This window comes from Mirounga leonina, unplaced genomic scaffold (assembly GCF_011800145.1).
Source record: "Mirounga leonina isolate KUSES-001 unplaced genomic scaffold, KU_Mleo_1.0 Mir_154, whole genome shotgun sequence".
Classification (NCBI taxonomy): domain Eukaryota; kingdom Metazoa; phylum Chordata; class Mammalia; order Carnivora; family Phocidae; genus Mirounga; species Mirounga leonina.
In genome coordinates this window covers 63,710,682-63,730,016 of record NW_023270389.1, presented here as the reverse complement: position 1 = coordinate 63,730,016, position 19,335 = coordinate 63,710,682, and the positions used below count along the sequence as shown (strand labels likewise).

Here is a 19,335-nt window from a genome sequence, read left to right as displayed (position 1 = left end):
TCTCTCTCTCAAATAAATAAAATCTTTAAAAAAAAAAAATGCAATACACGGGCAAGCACCAGGGGTGAGGGTCAGAGCCAGCAAAGGTGGTACAGAGAAGGCAGATGGGGAAAGGCGGGAAGGAGGTTGCCGGCATCATTAATAGTGTTGGGGGTTCACATATCATCTCCCACCACACAAATGTTCTGCAACAGTTACACCATATTATAGCGAGTGGTGGTGGGGGTGGGTGGGAAGAAATCAAAGCAAGTGGCCACGAGGCCAAGTTATTGCAGAGACACTGATATACTCACTTCTGGATTAATTCCAGAGATAGCAGGCCGCTGGCTTCTTCCTTTTTCTTTAGTCTACCATCCACGCCCAACCACGCCCCACTCACAGACCCTGAAGAGGAGGAGAGTGAGGGTCCTGGAAGTTAAAGCATATGTAGGGCCCTCCCAAGGACATCACCCCAGGATTCCCTCCTCTCTCTCCTACAGTGCCAGATTTTCACTCTGGAAAATCCCAGATCATTCCCAACAGCATACAAGCCTGCTGTAGTTTCTCCCACCTTAAAGGAAAAATACAAAACCTCTTTTTGGTTCTTTTTCCGCAGCCAGCTCCCGTTCTCTTTCTTTGTTCATCTTTGCACAAAACTCAGGGCAAGAGTGGTCTATCCTTGTTTTCTCTGGTTCCTCTCCTTCCCCTGCCTCTGAGCTCATTCCAGGGGGGGTCCAACCCCCAGCTGCTCTTGTCCCGGCTGGGACGACCTGCACAGTAGCTCAGTGGCATGGTTCTCAGCCCCATCTCTCCCGACCCATCAGAGCACCGATTATATCCTTCGCTTTCTTGTATCTTCTTCCTGAGGCTTCTAGGACATTCCTGGCCATGCTTTTCTGGTTTTCTTGGCTGGTTTCTTCCCCTCGCCTCAGCAGCAGGATGCCTCAGGGCTCAGTCCTCGGTCCTTTTCATGTCTACCCTCAGTCTCTGGCTATTATCTCCCAAGAGCACCATTTAAATAACATCGCAATGCCAGTGACCCCTAAATTTTTATTTCCAGCTTAGACCTCTCTCTGGATCTCTGTATTTATTTATCCAACTACCCCCTCAACAATTCCATTTGGATCTCTAATTGGTGTCTCGGACTTAGACACTAAATTCTTGATCTTTTCCTGAAAAGCTGTGGGCCCTTGGCCTTCCCTCTTCCAGAAAATGAAAGTTCCACCCGTGGAACAGCTCCGACATGTCTGACTCCTCTTTCTCTCACACCAGGCAGCCAATCCATCAGGAAACCATATGGGCTGAACTCCAGAATGCGTCCATGATCTATCGCCTGTCACCGCCTTGACTGCCACTCTGTCTGTCTGAGCCACTAACCCCTCTTGCCTGGGTTCCTAGAAGAGTCTCCTGACTCGTCTCCCTTCCTCTGTCGCCCCCCAGCCCACACCCCCACTGCCCAGGCTGTTTTCCACATGGTTGTCAGAGTGGGTCTTTTAAAACATAACTGCTCATAAAACACAACTCCCCCATTCTGCTCCTCCTCTCATAGTAAAAGCCAAAGTAATTACAGTGACCTATAAGGCCTCCCATATATCCTCCCTCCTATCTCAGACCACCTTTCCTACTATTCTCGTCTTCAATTACTCTGATCCAGCCATACTAGCCTCCAAACACTCCTGGTACACTCCCGCTGCAGGGCCTTTGCACAGGCCCCTGCCTTAGCCTGGAACACTCTGCCCCAGACCGAGCAAGGCACATGGCTCATTCCCTTACCTCCTTCAAAGCTTTCTTCAAATGCTACCACAGGAACTCCACACCATGGCAGACTGTACTTTCCAAAGATGGCTGCACCCATACGTATCCCATCCCACATGCTCTTCCTAGGACATGACATTGACAGGCATGGTCTATTTTCCTTTTCTTTGAACCCCACTGGAACTTCCAAATTGCCTTGATGAACAAAATGTGGTGGGAATGATGTTGAATGACCTCCAAGTTTGGGTCATAACAGACAATATGGCTTCTACCAACTTTCTCACCCTTAGAACCCGGCCTCGTGTTGTGAGGAAGCCCAGGTCACATGGAAAAGGCCATGCAGAGAAGAACTGAGGACTCTAGTCGATAGCCAGCATCAACTACCAGACATCTGAGTAAATGAGCCTTTACATGATTGCGGGGGCCATATTTCAAGTCTTTTGGCTGAGGCCCAAGGCACTGTGAGCATAGATAAGCCATCCCTACTATGTCTTGTCCCAAATTTCTGAACTCCAGAGACCATGAAAGATAGTAAGTGATCGTTATTGACTTAAGCCACTAAGTTTCAGGATAACTGGTTACACATCCGTAGTAAATGAACCAGCAGCACCCGCCCCCCCATCTCCTCATTTCCCTTACGCTGCCTGCCTTACCCACCCACCCCCTGCACGACACTTCCTGTCTTCTAACGCAGCAGGTGATTTATTTAGTTATCATGTGTTTTTTTTTTTTAAGATTTTACTTATTTGAGAGAGAGAGAATGAGAGAGAGCACATGAGGGGGGGGAGGGTCAGAGGGAGAAGCTGACTCCCCGCAGAGCAGGGAGCCCAATGTGGGACTCGATCCAGGGACTCCAGGATCATGACCTGAGCTGAAGGCAGTCACTTAACCAACTGAGCCACCCAGGCGCCCCATGTGTGTTGTTTATTGTCTGTTTCCTCTCTAGAATGTAAATCCCAGTGGGGTCAAAGGAGCATATGTATATGTTGAATGAATGAATGAAGATTGAAGGATCTGGGGATATTTAGCCTAGAGAATATAAACCAGGAGAAAAGGGAAGGAAAAGTCTTCTAAAAAACTGTCTTCAAAAAAAAAAAAGAACAGGGGTGCCTCGGTTGCTCAGTTGATTAAGTGTCCGAATTTTGATTTCAGCTCAGGTCATGCTCTCTGGGTTATGAGATCGAGTCCCGCATTAGGCTCCATGCTCAGCACAGAGTCTGCTTGTCCCTCTGCCCCCTCCCTGCTCGAGCGCAGGCGTTCTCTCTCTCTCTTTCATAAATAAATAAATAGATAACTAGATAAATAAATAAAATCTTTTAAAAAAATGAGTAAATGATATGTAGCAGGAAGTATTTTTCAAGCAAGAATGCCAGATAATTTCACAGTCTATTTTATTTAATCTCAGAAAATCTGATGAGGAAGACAACACTACTCCCAATTTCACAAAGGAACAGGACTTCAAAGAGTTAAATCCAGAGTACTTTTAGCATCTGACCTGAATCTGGACATCAAACTTCGTCAGCTACTATCTGGGCAGATAATGGGCAAATTACTTCAATCCCGATTGTTTATAATGTATACGAAGGATCTACATAGCACCTGGCGTGTTGTTGGCACTCGATAATACAATCATCATCACTGTCATCAGTATGATTATCAGCCTCAGGTTCTGTGTAGTAAGATCCAGCAAAAATAGTACCTACCTTTGTAGACTTTTTAGGAAAATGAAATAAGACTGTACGTTAGAGGTTCAATACAAAGGAAGTTCTTAATAGATGGCACTTTGTAGGATTATAGGTAGTGAAGCTGAGATTGAATGTAGGTCTACCTGCCCCATATTGTACAACACTGTCTCTAAATAGGTAGCAAAACAGGTAGGCGAGACATAAAGACACATTTGGGTTTATAAGTATAAGGTTTATCTTTCTAGAAACCAGAGTAACCCATTAGTCAAGGGTCTGCTTCACGAAATAGTGAGCTTTCTGTCATCAGAAGTGCCTAAGTAGGAGCCAGAAAATAACTTCCAGGGAATATCAGGGGGAAAGATGCATCAGATGTCTTCCAAAATCTCTTCCAAGGCAGAGTTTCTGAAGTGATTCCTAGAATCACTAAATTCCATTTAGGGAAGCCTCTGTTGGCTTCAATGCAGAGAAATAGTAATGGAGGGAATTATTTTGAGAATACAGTTAAAAATTACTTTCTTTTTAAAACATGTATATGAAATAAATGTACTAAAGAGAATTCCAGAATTTGAAAAATTAATAAGAACCACTTTATAGCCTTATGTTCTATGAGAACATTTTACTTTAATTTCGACATCATTAGAGCCAGCTGTTTGATCTAATCTGTCTTATATGTTCCAGTATCTTGGAAGTCAGCAGCTTCTGCTTTTATTATATAATACTTTAATGACAGGCAGAGAGGGGAAGGTTAGGGTCCAGAAATCACTCATGGATAATTGTATTATTCAGTGACATAAAGGAGAGGGAGTCATGAAAGAATTGAAAAGGTAAAGACATTTTGGCCAGACGTGTATTTTGTGTAATTAATGCCTTCTAATAAGTTCTTTCTTCACAGGATGAAAAATGAGTGAGTGGGTCGTCTTAGAAGATTTCAAACAATAAAAAAACCCTAAAACACTACTATAAGCTATATTTAGCTTGTCTCATTCTTACCATGGAGAGTATCACATATTACCTTCAAGCTATTCATCCCAGCACACATCCTTAAATATCCATAAGCTTCATTTACTTCTCTGTGCCTTGTTTCAAGAAAAAAAGATAGTCTCTCTAACAGGATGAAATTCATATTTACTGAATAAGGAAAGTGGTGTCACGCTAAGCCTTATAAGGCTGGGAACTTGGCAAGAATTTAAACTGGTGAGCTCCGTTTTTCCCTCTGGGGACATCTCGCCCAGGAGACAACTATCCTAACACATTGTGGGATGTTATCTGAATTCAGAAATCAGTTTAGAATTGAGATGACCTTCACATGGGACAGTTATTTATTCTCATTGGCCAGATCTACCCAGATCTAAAAAAACAAAAGGAGACAAATAACTACCTGGTAACTGTAATTGGGTTAGTTGGGGGGAAATCTTAGGTCTCAGTTATATAGATCAGAGGGGGATTTTATGAGGATTTTTTTTTTTTTTTTGCATTTGTGTGACAGACTATTTGACCTTGAATTTTCAGAATTGTGGGTGCTTAAAATGGAAAGCCCTTTGTGATAAGTGTATCTCATGAGAGTTAAATTGGGGTCTGCCACCCTTAGTGTCTAGAGATTACTAAAATATTGACTTAATCTCTTAAGAATTATTAGCTTCAGGAGGAATAGAACTTTCCTTAGGGAACAGGCAGGAGTATCAGGCAGTGTAGTCATTTTTTTAAGGATTCACTATTTTTTTTAAAAATTTGACATACCGTGTGTTGCTAACCACATTCGGAGAGCATTTCCTCTTTTCTTTCTTTCTTTTTTTTTTTTTTTTAAAGTAGGCTCTATTCCCAGTTTGGAGCCCAACGCCGGGCTCGAACTCACAACCCTGAGATCAAGACCTGAGTAGAGATCAAGAGTCAGACACTTAACCAACAGAGCCACCTACGTGCCCCAAGAAAGCATTTCTTCTTATCTGTGGGATGCTCAGATAGGTGGGTAAATGGTCTATACAAATTAAGAGGTCATTCAAGCTCAACTACACTGGGCCCAGGCAATTGGCTGGTTGAGGCATCAGCTGAAGAGCTCCTCCAGAGGAGGGCAGGACAGAGGCCCTCCACACTGCCACATCTCCTGACCCAGGAGGGGACGACGGTGATAGGGTGTCCACTGTCAGCATGTAAAAGACAACCCTAACTTCTACCTGACGTGACAGTGGCCGGGGCTGCCATGGGCTGCGACGGCTTCTGCGCCATTATAAAATATTTCAATGCTCGGAGGATTAAGACTGCCTGATAATGAGCAATGACATGACAGATCACAGCAGCTCCTCGGAAACCCACAGGGTCAATGACGCAGGGGTTGAAGAAAATAAAGCCGATTAGAAATAGAGAGGCTAGGTGACAAGAACCAGTGGTCCGAGGCAAAGCTTCTGGAAACAGGCAAGATGTCCACATGCACGTAACAAAAAAAAAACGAAAACAACAGCAACAAAACAACAGTTACGCATCATTTTGAAATCACCCCGATTGGAAAGCGTTCAGGCACCGCCGCGAAGCCTGCTACTCAGTTTGGAGACTTTCCAGCAGGGAAGAAGAGCAACCTCCTCCACCCTTCCAGGCTGTAATTGGCTGTCACTGAGGTCATTTCCATGTCTCCGGAGGCTGAAAAGCATACGGGTCTTGGGGTTTTTCTGATTTTTATGTAAATGATCCATTTCATTAGTGCAGGAAGATAATTCATGACATGAGTCAAATAAAATGTTTACCATCAGGAGCAAAACATGGCTGACCGTTAACCTCACACCACATTGCGCAAAACAGCGCAGCCAGGTGAGATTAGAGTTCGAAAATGAATTGACGTCTAGCGTTTAATGCACAACACTCACCCACAGTGATCATTTCTATGAATTCACCTGTATTCTTCTTTTAAAAATCTGCCCATTCGTCAAGGGCTTGTGTAAGCTGCCGTCATCAACTCCTTCAGTCTTCGGGGGTCCTCATCCATCGCCTTGAAGTCTTACAGCGGTTGGTCTTGAGAGAATCTATCTTATGTTCCAACCCTTAATGAGATGCTGCTCTGCATTGGGGGCTTGTGCTTGTCTCTCTGTGTTTCTAGCGCTGCCTCCCACACCGCGGTATTAGCTCCCCGAAGGTCAATGCCTCACACGTCCTTTCTTCTGCACCTGCCACCCGCCCCAGAGCTTAGTGCCTTGTTGAGGGGACAGTGTGTGCACTGCTCGGTGCAGCCGAATCCATCCAGCCTTGGGGATGACAACACACGGAAAGTCCTACACTTAAGTAGCCTGGAGTTCTAGATAATGCTCATACCTTGGAGGGTCTTACTCTTTCTAAAGCATTTTCTGCCCACGGTCACACCCATCCCCACTCAGCAATGTGGGGTAAGAAGCTGAGCAGGGAGTGTGGGACTCGTGATTCTCAGACTTGAGATCAACATTCAAGCTTTCGCTTGTCTGGGGCCCAGGTTCGTCCACGGCATCACGTTATTATGCAACTTGATAAATGAAAGCAGTTATTTTATTTTATTTGGGCAAAATAAAACCAAATCATAATCATTTGCTTAATAATGAAGACCTCCCCCCAAAAAAGCAGTTATATATTTTTGTGTGGAACTCAAATCAAATCATATATAAGCATTTACCAATTACTGATCTGGTTGCTTAGCAACATACCTTCATAGCACAGGGGGAAAATGTCTCCGCTGAGTGAGTCAGGTCATACCCAGCATTAGGACGTGAATGGCAAATTATATGAAAATGGCTTCTCTGTCCCTCCAGTCCCAACCCGGAGTGAGCCCTTGCATGACAATAACAACAGACATTAGTATGTACCATCCTCCGCTACCTCGAGCCTCTCCATCTATAGACACCAACGGAATGCTGGAAGCTGCTTGGAATGCATCTGAATGCTCCGGACAGTCCGTCAGTATTTACTGGATGGCAGCTCTGCACAAAACAACTATGCAGTCAGTGGGCTATGGATATCGCGGAAGTCATCTGTGAGTCACCCAGCAGCCGCTCTGTGTTCAAGAGTCCACTGCTAAAATGCACAGATGAGAAGAATCACATCACCCAGCACGACTGATAACTTTATTCTGGCTCCATGGCAGCAGAGATAAAGAGAAGCGTGAAGGAGCCTGCAGACACGTGGCGGGTGACCTGCTACCCAGTTAAAGAGCTTCACCACCAGGGTAGAGCTAGAAGCTTCTCCCAAACTGTGTTATCTGAGTGGCACACCATTCACCCATACCCGGGGGCACAAACTGGGTAAAAAGCAGTATTTGAAAACCATGCTATTGGTAGATGTTGCTAATCCATGTGTGTCTGGATGTTTTTCATGGTCAGAGGGAGAATTTAATGGATAAATGAAAAAATACGGCTCACATCAAAAATAATGGGAGCAAAAAGAGCCCATTCATAAACTATGGTTTTTACAAAAGCTATTCAAAGTCAAACCTTCTCCTTTGTGTAAAGCTGGGGACCTATGAGAGTGTTTGCTGAGCCAAGGTCCTTGTGTGAAAATAGAAATGCTTTCATAGGCCCAAATAAAGCAGAAGATGTTTGATTAAAAAAAAAAATGCAGCCGCTGCTCACAACCCACCATTCACTAAGCTCTGCTCACTTCCGGCTGCCTGGAAGCCGGACACCAGACATTGTAGCTGATCTTCTCGGCTTCCTTGGATATTCTGTGCAAGGGGATCGCTGATGGAGTGGGGAGCCATCTGCAGGATGCGGGGTCCCCGGGCCGAAGAGAAGGCTGGGCACCTCTGCTCCAGCGAACTGGTCCAGAACTTGACGAGTTGGTGCCACCTTCTATCGGCAGCCTGGGGACATGTGGACTTCCTTATTCCCTTTCCTATCTCTGCATGTCCTGCAAACCTCATGTCAGACCCCGGTACCACCAAGATGACAAACACCAGGGCAGGACCTGGAGGGAAACGCTCACTAGAGCCCGGGAAGTTCTGTTTCTGAGACGGAGCGACCTCGGGAAGATGCGTCTTGCTTCAAGCTTCTGCAATCTGTCATATCTCAAGTGAGTGCACCCTCATTCTTTCAAGAACATTGGAAGATGGAATAACCCCAAACTTACCCTCAATGCATGCGTAACAGCAGGGTCTAAAGGAGCACACAGTCAATTTGTCCACTGCCTTCAATGCTGTGTGACATCCCCTGAACTCGACCCCAGAGCTGTTAATTTCCTCATTACCTGCACAGCATTATTGCTCTCCACACACACCTACAAAGCTACACCTCTTTTACTCCCCGCTCTCCTAGGGGGCAAGGCTCTAACCTGCTGATACGTGATACATGATACTCCCCCGCAAGAACTCTCTCAGGGAGGAGAAAGCCGTAGGGACCCAGCAGTCTGGAGGTGGGCCTCCAGGGCGTTATCCTTGAAGTGCATTGACTACAGATGCTTTGGACAACGCCAGGTAAGGAGCATGCCCAGGGTGGGCACACTGTCCTGTTTCCGTGGGACACGGCCTTGCCTGCTGTGTGACGTGGGGCCAGTGGCCATGCACCCGGGTTTGATGACCCAGCACTTACGTGTTCCTGTTACGTAGCCCGTGCCAAGCCCTGGGGCTTGGTCTTCCCAGACTCCTAACCCAGCTTCCTGGTCTCCCGCCTCCTGGCTTCTGCTTGCTAGCTGGACTTCTGCTCACAGCCCTTCTGCTCCAGCCTGGGTCCCACCCCCACCCCACCCCCGTCCCACCAGCTTTCTTCCTCATTTGCATTGGGTCCTTACACACTTGTCCATGTGCTGACTGATCTTCTGGTCATTAGTCCCTTCTGACCAGGTGCTTCCTGTCTGTAGATCTTCATCTCTGGCCTGCTCTGCCCAGCCCAAGCCAGCTTAGTACCCGGGAACCTACAGGGCTTAGTCTCTTCCAGAGCCACACCTTTGCAAACAGGGCCTGATAATACATGAATTAAAGGAACTGTGGGGTCGCCTGGGCGGCTCAGTCAGTGGAGCGTCTGTCTTCCACTCGGGTTGATGTGGGAGATGAAGGCAAAGGAAAAATTAAATTTCCTTACTATCCATAGTCCACTGACGAGTCCTTGAAACAGGCAGAGTGGCCTTCCTCTAGGGACTCAGCTGCCTCGATGTTAATACTTTCCTAAGGGCAAAAGGCAATCCTAGCCCGACCCCCCAGGATCCTGTAAGTCTACTTTAACATATAAAAATTCCTTTGGAAACTTCCTTTACCTCTAAACCCCCCAAGATACACGTTGGCAATCACCCCCCAAGCATAAGACCCACCGATATACATCTGAAGGGTCTCATGACTAAGGTTTTATTAGACAGTAATAAATGACCTTTTCCCAACAACACCTAGCCCCCTCAAGGTCCTGGAAACCTTGCTTCCAAATTCCTTAGAGACTTATGCTCTCCCTAACCCCCTCCCAACTTGAAACTACATAATCAGCCACTCCTCACAACCGCAGGGCAGCGGGTCCTGTTCCCACACCTTTTTGCACCAAAGATGTCTTAAGAATCTTTTCTTGGCTATTGGCTTTGAACCCTAACGTCTTTGCTACATCAGGGTCATGGCCCCTGGGTCCTGGGATCGAGGCCCACTTTGGCCTCCCTGTTCAGTGGGGAGTCTGCTTCTCCCTCTCCCTTTGCCCTTCTCCCGACTCAGGCTCTCTCTCAAATAAATGAATAAAATCTTAAAAAAAAAAAAAAAAAAAGGACTGTGAGCACCTAGGACACCAGATCCAAGTAAACGTAAATGTAAGTTTAAAAATCCATCCCAAAGCAGATATATATGATCTTAGTTAACCACCATTACTGGGATCTTTCATAAACATGAATAATTGAGAACCAGCTAGTCTTCCTGAATGAAGTGGATGAAACTGGGTAATTACCATCTAGATATAGACAGAAAAAGACAATCACAGGCTAATTAAAGCCCATTCCTTGGGGAATGTTAAGGCCTGATTTCTCTGGTGGAAACAATTGTCCAGTGTGTATGTGTGTGTGTGTGTGTGTGTGTGTGCTCACGCACTCGTGTGCGTGCACACAGATCTTCTACAGTACAAAGACCAACTAAAGTTAAGATTCTTTCAAGGAATAAGCATATTCCAGATAATTTGATTTTAAGAATCTAATGAATCTAATGTTCTTTTCATTACATCATGCTGCATTGTAAATGCTAACTCCAGTAGTTTCTAATTAAATCATTTATACATATGCTAATGTAATGTTAAAGGAAGAGACTGCATGATTTACCATAAACAAGATAGCCCATTTAAAAGCCAAGGGTGACTACTAATTCCCCTCGAGCTTTCCTTAATATTTATCTTCCTTAGCTGTTTGGCAGAGAATTATCTTGAAAGGCAGAAGAAACTGAACAGCAGTTGTGTTGTTTACTTTTGAGGTCTTTATTTTAAAAGAAATGGGGCTTTATTCTCACTCTTCCCATATTTTGATCATGTGAAATGAGAAACTGACATGAAGCTACTCACTCCAGGAATAATTTGATGCCTGAAGCAACCAAGTGCTATCAGGGTGTGATAGCTAGAAATGGACAGCATCAGTAGAGAAAATAAAGCCTTTAATCCATAACTCTTTGCTCAATACCTGTGGCTCTTTCAGAGCAAAGCTAATTAATTGTCAATGCTGGGTGACACACTCTGTGGTTTGGGGGCTTCTTGGTTAATTAAATTTGAATATAATGGCTTTGTTTGCTAAAGGACGTAATTTTTTTTCTCCTTTAATATCAATATATTTATTTTCGTTCAACAAATTATTTGCTATAGTTGAAATTGGAGGACATCATTAAGTAAGTTATTTCAAAGAATGACAATTCGCATGGGGTCTCTGCAATACAATGGGACGAACTGGACATGGCAGAGGCACAGAGAGTCTGTCCCTGACTCTGCTGCAAGGCTGCACTGACCCAGATCCTGGGACGTCTTTTTGATTGCCGGCACCTCTGCAGCTCCACTAGAGGGAGAGAGGCGGAAACTTACACCCTCTCCTTCCCTACCCACTCTGCTGCTGAGCCACGTGGGTTGGAGTCTGTGCAGACTGCTGACAAGCATGGTAGAGGCATACTGCAATAAAGTGCACTCACCACAAGCATGTCCAAAAGCTCTAATGCAGAGAAAGGAGGCAGCTTTGCTTTCAATACAGAAGCTATCTCCACAGAACAGGCAGCGTAGATGAGAGATTACTCCAGAGCAAAATAACTCATGAAAGGAGAATCTATAGTAATCATAGCCTATGAGATGGGAGTGAACCTTTTGTGACTTTGAATCAAAGCTGCTAACAATGACCTATAATTTACTTTTTAAAAATATTTATTTATTTATTTATTTACTTACTTACTTACTTGAGAGAGAGAGAGAGAGAGAGAGCACATGAGTTGGGGGAAAGGCAGGAGGGAGAAGGAGAATGACAAGCAGACTCTGCGCTGAGCATGGAGACCACCCAGGGCTCGATCTCAGTACCCTAAGGTCATGACCTGAGCCAAAACCAAGAGTCTGATGCTTAACTGACTGAGCTACCCAGGCACCCCTATACTTTACTTTTTCTTGCACATACTTGCTTATTTGATTATTTCTGCAGGTGTAGGGCGGTTATGCTACAAAGTAGCATGGGAAAGGAAAGGAGGTAGGTCTGGGATGCACATCTCCATTGATAGGACATGACTTGAGCACCGAGAAGGGACTGTCCCCCCATCCCTCCCTTCCCACTATAGCACTTACTGTCCCTAATGCTGCTCCTGAGGTTGTTGGGGGCTGTGCACATGCAGGGGTGTGTGTCTATGTGTATGTGTGTGTGCATGGGTGCAATATGGGGGAGGAGGGAGAAGACAAGAAGAATAACAAAGAAATTAAAAAGAAGAAGATAACTCAGTGGATTCCTTTCAATTAAAGTTTTTGTTACATTCTTCATACTTTTTTTGTCTTGCAGTTAAGTATTTTTGAAAAGAATGATCAAAAGATTAAACACTGCTATCACAAAAGGAATTATTTTGAAATAAATTGCAGGCAATAGAGAAATTTATCAAAACAAATGAAGATTTCTTTCACATTTCCTGGGTAACTCTGGAAAGAAATCTGGCCTGGGTAAAGCTGCCCAATTCACTAACATTTACTTTGGAAGGCATATTACTTTTAGGTCGGTGAAATCTATAGTAGGTAGTATTCCATTTTTTATGCTGTGGCTAGTGTTAGTTATTGCAATCCTAAATTAAATGGAGCCCATTTTTGCAGAATTGGGAGCATGATTATATTATTTTAAGTAGCCATATACTTTTAAAGTGTTATCTCAACTTTACTAACTCATTGTTAACTATAACTATGGTTTTCTGACACTGAATCCTTGGCTAAGAATAAAACTCCCAGGTCTGATATTATTATCAGAAAAATAACATTTCTGTTCTAACAGAGCTTCTAGGAACAGATTGCGTGAAAGGAAGAGAACACGCATTCTCTAGAGCAGAATGCCATTCAGCTGTGTCTGAGACACACTCACGCACAGACAGAATATGATTCACGTTATGTAATCAGTCAAATGATCAATCATCTTCTCGTGTGGATTCCCACGTTTACACAACAGACATGCTCTACAAATTGCTCGTAATTTGAGTTTTTAGAAATCAGATCTTATTTCACATTGATTTCTATTAAAATTTCAGAAGGCATTTTATCTTTATGAATGATACTCAGTTGAGAGTGGCTACAAGCACTTTATCTTTAAATGTCTGTGCTTTCCTTCCACTCTGTCAAACAGATTACCACCCATGCAAAGAGTTGTTCAAAGATACATAGAAGTGACTCCTGATGTAGGACTAATTACCAAGGAAAGGTTAAGAAACATACCAGAGTTTTCACTTTTTTCCCTAGCCTTTGACTTTATGAAGAGGAGCCACTGATTTTCCAACAGATGTACAGTCAGGGTTTAGATCTTTCTTAGTATTTGGAAATAAAAAATATTTGGTTTAGGTTTTCCGATGGCGGAGTCTTTAGCACGAAGATGGCCACCGAAGTCATGAGAGTGGAGGAGGTGCCCAGGAAGGTGCCGAGTGGAACGAGAACAGAAAGTGGCCCATGACAGAACTGTGAGGACCTCAACATTTGCTGAGTGATGCAAGAGAGGGAAGGGCGAAGGAGCCTGTTAAGGAGCCGTGGAGACTGGGGGCAAAAGACAGACAGGGGGTGGTCTCCGATGTTAAATGCCACTAAGAGACCAACAAAGACAGCAAATGAAGAGTGTCCACTGGACCAGAACTAATAAGCTCATCATTGATCTTCAACAGAGTCAGAGGAGAGGCAGAGTACATTTAGGGGGGTTGAAGAATAAGTGGGGGGCTGAAGAAGTAAAGATAAGGAGGCCTACACTGCTATTTCAAAATTTTAAACAAGAAAAAGATAAAACGTTATATTTTTAGGCCTTTACCTAAATGCCTTGTACCGATTTATGATGCTACGATACGACTTTGTGTTTAAATAGGGGCTGATATAAGAGCACCCATAAAAACCATTTCTATAGCTTATAAAAATTAAAGAAGGTATCTTTCATCTTATTATGTATGCATTTATTTATTCATGTTATTCTACAAATACTGACTGAGTACCTACTATTCATAGGTTACTATGTTATTACCCACTGCTCCCTACATAAGGATCCATTAAAACAAATTCTTGGAGAAAGGCTAGGAGCCTGCAGACAATCCTATGTGTCATTTTAGTGGATGATAATAATATAACCCAATAGAAAAAGCACAGGCTTAGGAATCATAGAGACTTGGTTCAAATCCTGGCTCTGCTACCTCTTTGACACATATGAAAATAATGACGTCCAGTGCAAGGGTCTGTTGGGAAGATAAAGGACGTAACTTGGAAAGTGGCCATCAGAACCACAGGCCCTCAGTAGGAGCTCAGCAGATATCTCCGTCCCTTCCTCTTTCACTCCTTTCTGATCCATTTGCTTTCATTTCCATAAAATTCAGAGCATAATTAATGTCCAACTGCAATAACCAACTTGGTCCAGGAACTGGTTTCTCTTACTCTCTTCTTCTAACTGGTTGCCTACATATATTTTAAGATCTAATTTATTTTATAAATATTTCATTTTATAAGCCACTTAGAACCATTGTGGGGAAACCGATAAGGTATAAATCCTTAAACAAACGGTACCTGTACCTACTCTGCTATTCATTGATCTTCTAGGTGATTTTTTTGCTCCGACTTCTATCGAGGTGGCTAAGAGGAGCTTCCCACCCAATGTCATACCATAGCATAATGTTGTATTCATCAATTCTTGTAGTTCTTTCAAAGTCAGTTCAGCTAGGTGGGTCCTGATTCTTTAAGTGTGGCTGGATTCTAGATGACCAGCCGATGAAAACTCTAGACTCAATCTAGACTAGAAGATCTCTCAGGGTGCTCTCAGGCCCACGATTTTGATGGGCCTCCAGGACCACCCAGTAAAGTGCGGGCGGGGAAGAGGTATTAGCTTAGGAATTGGTGCATGCTTTAGTGAACATTTACTGAGTGTCTTAGTATTTCAGAGTCTCCAGAGGCAGAAAAGAGAAACAGCCAAGAGGAGGGCCTCTGGAGCCAAACTGTCTGGATTCAAATCTGCCTCCTGCCCCTCACAGCTCTGTGACCTTGGTCAAGTGCCTTCACTTTGCTGTGTCATGGTTTTGTCAGCTGTCAAACAAGATACACGAGTAGCTACACCTCACAGAGTTGTGAGATTTAAACTATATATATTCTGTCTGTCTATGTATCGATCTATCTCTTAGAACAGTTCCTGCCCCAGAGTACATACCCAGTGTTTGTTACAATTATTGTCATAATGAAATATTAATAGGAAAACCATATCTTAAGTGTTTCTTTTTAGAGATTCTTTTCTGGAAGCTTCTAAATAGGTGAATAATGAAAAGCAAGGTGAAAGCCACGCCTTTGCTTTTGGCCCTGCTGCATTCAGACCAGCTGTGAACACTGGCCCCACCAAGGGCTTCTCAACCTTCAATCCACGCTATGAGGTTGACTCTGATGGGTCTCAGGTCCCGGGCATCTTGAATAGGAATTTTGGTTGGGTTGTTGGCTGGGAAGGCCTTACTGGTGGCCTGGAAAGGTCAGAAAAAAGGACATTCTCAATCTGAGCCAACGAATTGGAGTCTTCGACATCCTTAAATCAGACGTCAAGAAAATCTCCGTCAGCGCCATGCGTTGGCCTGAAAACCACCGGCCGGAACTGGATTCTTCCGTCAAGCAGGTGTCTGCAGGCTTTGTGTGCAGGAGGCAATTACTTTCTTGGCGGTTTCTCCTGTGATGAGCATCCTAGTGCAGGAATGACCAGGGGCAGGGCAGCCAACGATCACCGTCACCAGCACACTTCACAGTGTCCGGGGGCACTCGGAGAGCGCAGGTGCCAAATAAATACAAATACGAACCCAAATGCTGTGTTAAGCAAACTAACGCAGTTTGGTTTAAACCCGTCCACGACTGAAATTGGGTATAGACAGTAACTCTTTCCTCAATGCCCTAGAAAGAAGTTGTCTGGGCTGCCCACAGGCTGAGAGACTGGACCACCGTGTTTCTCACACCAGCCGGGCACCTGCCAGTGTGGTCCCTGGTGAGGAGAAGGAGTGACGCGTCGCCCGCCATATTGCGTCTTACAACTGGCTGTGATTACTAGTGTCTTTCTCACAGGACCACAAACACCATAAAGTCAGGAGCCGGCCCATATTTCCTGCAGCTGTGTTCCCAATACTACATACCCACAGAGGGGTGGATGGAGGATTGGCCCCAAATCACTGACCCTGAAGAAGAAAAGTCTGGCTCCAGGTCTTCCCATCAATGAAGGAGCTTGGAAACCGTGGTGGAGGTGACTTTCAATTACGCATTCCTCCAGCCCAGGGCTTCTGCAAGGTTATGCTTGGGGGCCTATTTGGATGTCTTTGAGTTTCAAAATATTTCCAAAGCAAGACTGGCAAGGTACAGTAACAGTTTCTTCAAAATCAGTGGGAAAGATGATTATTTTCTATTTTGTAGGGGGGCTAAAATAGGATTCTGGGGACTGCTTTTTAAAGAGTGCAGACAGTCCAGCCTTTCAAGAGATCTCCCGACTACCCAGTGTTTTTGCTTCCCTGTCTCCATACCCACAACCTTTGCTCCTCCTACGGGAAGGCACACAGTCAGAGCTGATGCTTAATATCTCCCACTCCGACGTAAGTCTTGCCCACAGGGACACAGGAGATTCTCCATAAACACTTGTAGAATGAGAGAATGAATAAACACATTTTTTTGTTTGTTTTTATTGTTTGCTGACTTCTTAAATGATGCTAATCTATGAAATGCTGTGTTGTATGGGGTTTTGCAGGCTATTATGTCCATAAAACAAATACAATTATTGTGTTCATTATAATTATTTTTTCCACATCATTATTAGTCCGTGTCCAACATTTGTTCTACCAAGCCTTTGGGGGAGGGATGTTTTTGAAGTTGCCTCTTGTAGGAAATATCTTCATTGGGTTCTCTGTTGAATTAAAGACTGTAGACTTCAGATTTATAAGGTTAATTCCAAAAGTCAATTTGATTAGATGACTCTTTTTCCATTTCTGACCTTTAGAAAAGAAACCCTTTGCTGCCGGAGCTTCAGGGGAGGGCTCTCTTTTTTTCCTCCAGAGGGGGCTCAAAGCCCACATTTCCTTGGCCTATCCCTGGGGTCGTTCTCATGATAGCCAAGCCTGTAGGTACTGCTCACATTTCTTATTAACTAACTTATGAATCTTTGATATTTTTAAATAGATAATTTTCAAAATTCTATTTTCAAGGTAATTAAATCAATAATGTGCTTGGACTTGAAGAGTATGTTCTTAGGCTACGAAGAAGTGACAAATTAGAACAAATTTCGACAATTCAGTTCTAATCCTGCTCTGCATTTCCCCAGAATAAAAACATGGGTAACACCCAGCATGCAACATCACCTAACTTTTCTCTCCTGCTGGATGCCCAAAACTTCTTAAATAAGACAAATGTGACTGTGGAAGTTCACATTAATAGAGCAAATTCTCTATTTCAGTGGCCCGTCTTCCATTTTACGTGGAAATAATTTTCCATTTCTGACTTTTCCTAGATCGCTTTCATTGTATTTTAAAAATAACTTCCTGTCTACATTCTTCACATAGGTGTCTTACCCCCTTATAAAACTGGCAACTCCTGGAGGGCACAGCCAGTATCTCATGCAAATATTTATCCTACATGTCACAAGGGCCTTATGAACATTTGTTGAATGGAAAACATGGGTGCAAAAACAGATCCAAGAAGGATTGTGTGAGAGCAGCCCAGTCTCAACTCCCAGAAGGCCATTCTTCAAGGATCTGGAAGTCAGCAAAATACATGACCCCACAAGGACTCTTCCAGCTTGGAAACGCTATTACTTCTATAATACTGTGATGCTCTGACTTACTCTTACAAGGATCCAAATTATTATCCTATCCTTCTTTGGTGTTTTAGAAGGCTCATTAATATCTCCCAATATCATGAATTTTGGGTGTCCACCTTAATAAAGGAAATCGATTAGCAGAATGGTGGCAGGCAGAGTGTTGACTATAATTTTACTATAATTGTAAAAAGACTTTAAATTACCTGAAATGGGGGTGCCTGGGTGGCTCAGTCAGTTGAGCAGCCGACTCTTGGTTTTGGCTCAAGTCATGATCTCAGGGTCATCGGATCGAGCCCCACGTCAGGCTCTGTGCTCAGCATGGAGTCTACTAGAGATTTTCTCTCTCCCTCTCCCTCTGCCCCTCCCTTTGCATGCACTCTCTCTCTAAAATAAATAAATAAAATCTTAAAAAAAAATTACCTTAAAAGGTACTATAAGATCCTGTACTTTTACTAGAGCTAAGTTTCCCAGTGACTTTTGACTTTTCAAAGGAAATCAAGTTGTTTGGACTCAATCTCTTCTTCCCTCTCTCGAACAGCTTTTCTTCTTTATGCCGTGATGTTCACCAATGGACATACAGATGTAATGAGTGAACAAATAGTCTAAGACCACTTAACCACCCAGTCACAGAAGCCCAGTGCCAAGCACAGGCATGGGTCTTACATCCTCTCACTATATTTGACCCACAATGTGCTGTTTCCCATCAGCGGTGAAAGGGGACATGAATTCACATCTTATCTGAGATAGCTGTTTATTCATCATCCTCATCATACCATCCTATTTACTGCAATCTATCACTAATCTTTGCCTATTTTGAGAATCTGAAAAATACAGTGGACCCTTGAACACCAGTTTGAACTGTGCTGGTCCACTTACACACGGATTTTTTTTTTTTTTCAATAAATACGGTCCTGTAACTGTATTATCTTTTCCTTATGATTTTCTTAAGAACATTTTCTTCTCTTTAGCTTACTTTATTGTGAGAATTCAGTATCTATAATACATAGGACATACAAAATATGTGTTAATCGACTATTTATGTTATTGGTACAACTTCTGGTCAACCAAAGGCTATTGGTAGTTAAGTTTGGGGGGAGTCCGAAATTATATGCAGATTTTCAACTGCACGGTGGGGGTGGGGGGGGATGTGTTGATGCCCCCAAGCCCCACATTGTAGAAGGGTCAGCTGTATTTAGTTTTAATCATCATGCAACATCAATATAATCACATGACACCCATGCACTTTCATGCTTCCATGCAGAGACTCATGCCAACAGCTCTGTCTGAAATGCCACCTGCCTCCTCATCCCTGAGACCCACCTCTAATGCGTGTGAGTCCTACCCTACCACCCAAAGGAGAACTTATTCTTTTCTTCCGTAATTTCCGGTAGTATTTTGCTACTAGAGCTACTTTGGGGGTTATCATAAAGTATTACAGCAGAATTTGTTTGTGTCTTAAGCATCCCTCTTCCTTGATTCATTCTGGAATCCCCCAAACCTTACAAAGTGCCTGCAACATAAC

The 19,335-nt window shown here is 43.6% G+C and overlaps 1 protein-coding gene across 1 annotated transcript in view; it reads right to left on the bottom strand.

Moving 5' to 3' along the window:
• Window positions 1-19,335, bottom strand: part of KIF26B (kinesin family member 26B) — a 438,834-nt gene that overhangs the window by 133,845 nt on the left and 285,654 nt on the right. The window lies entirely within an intron of this gene.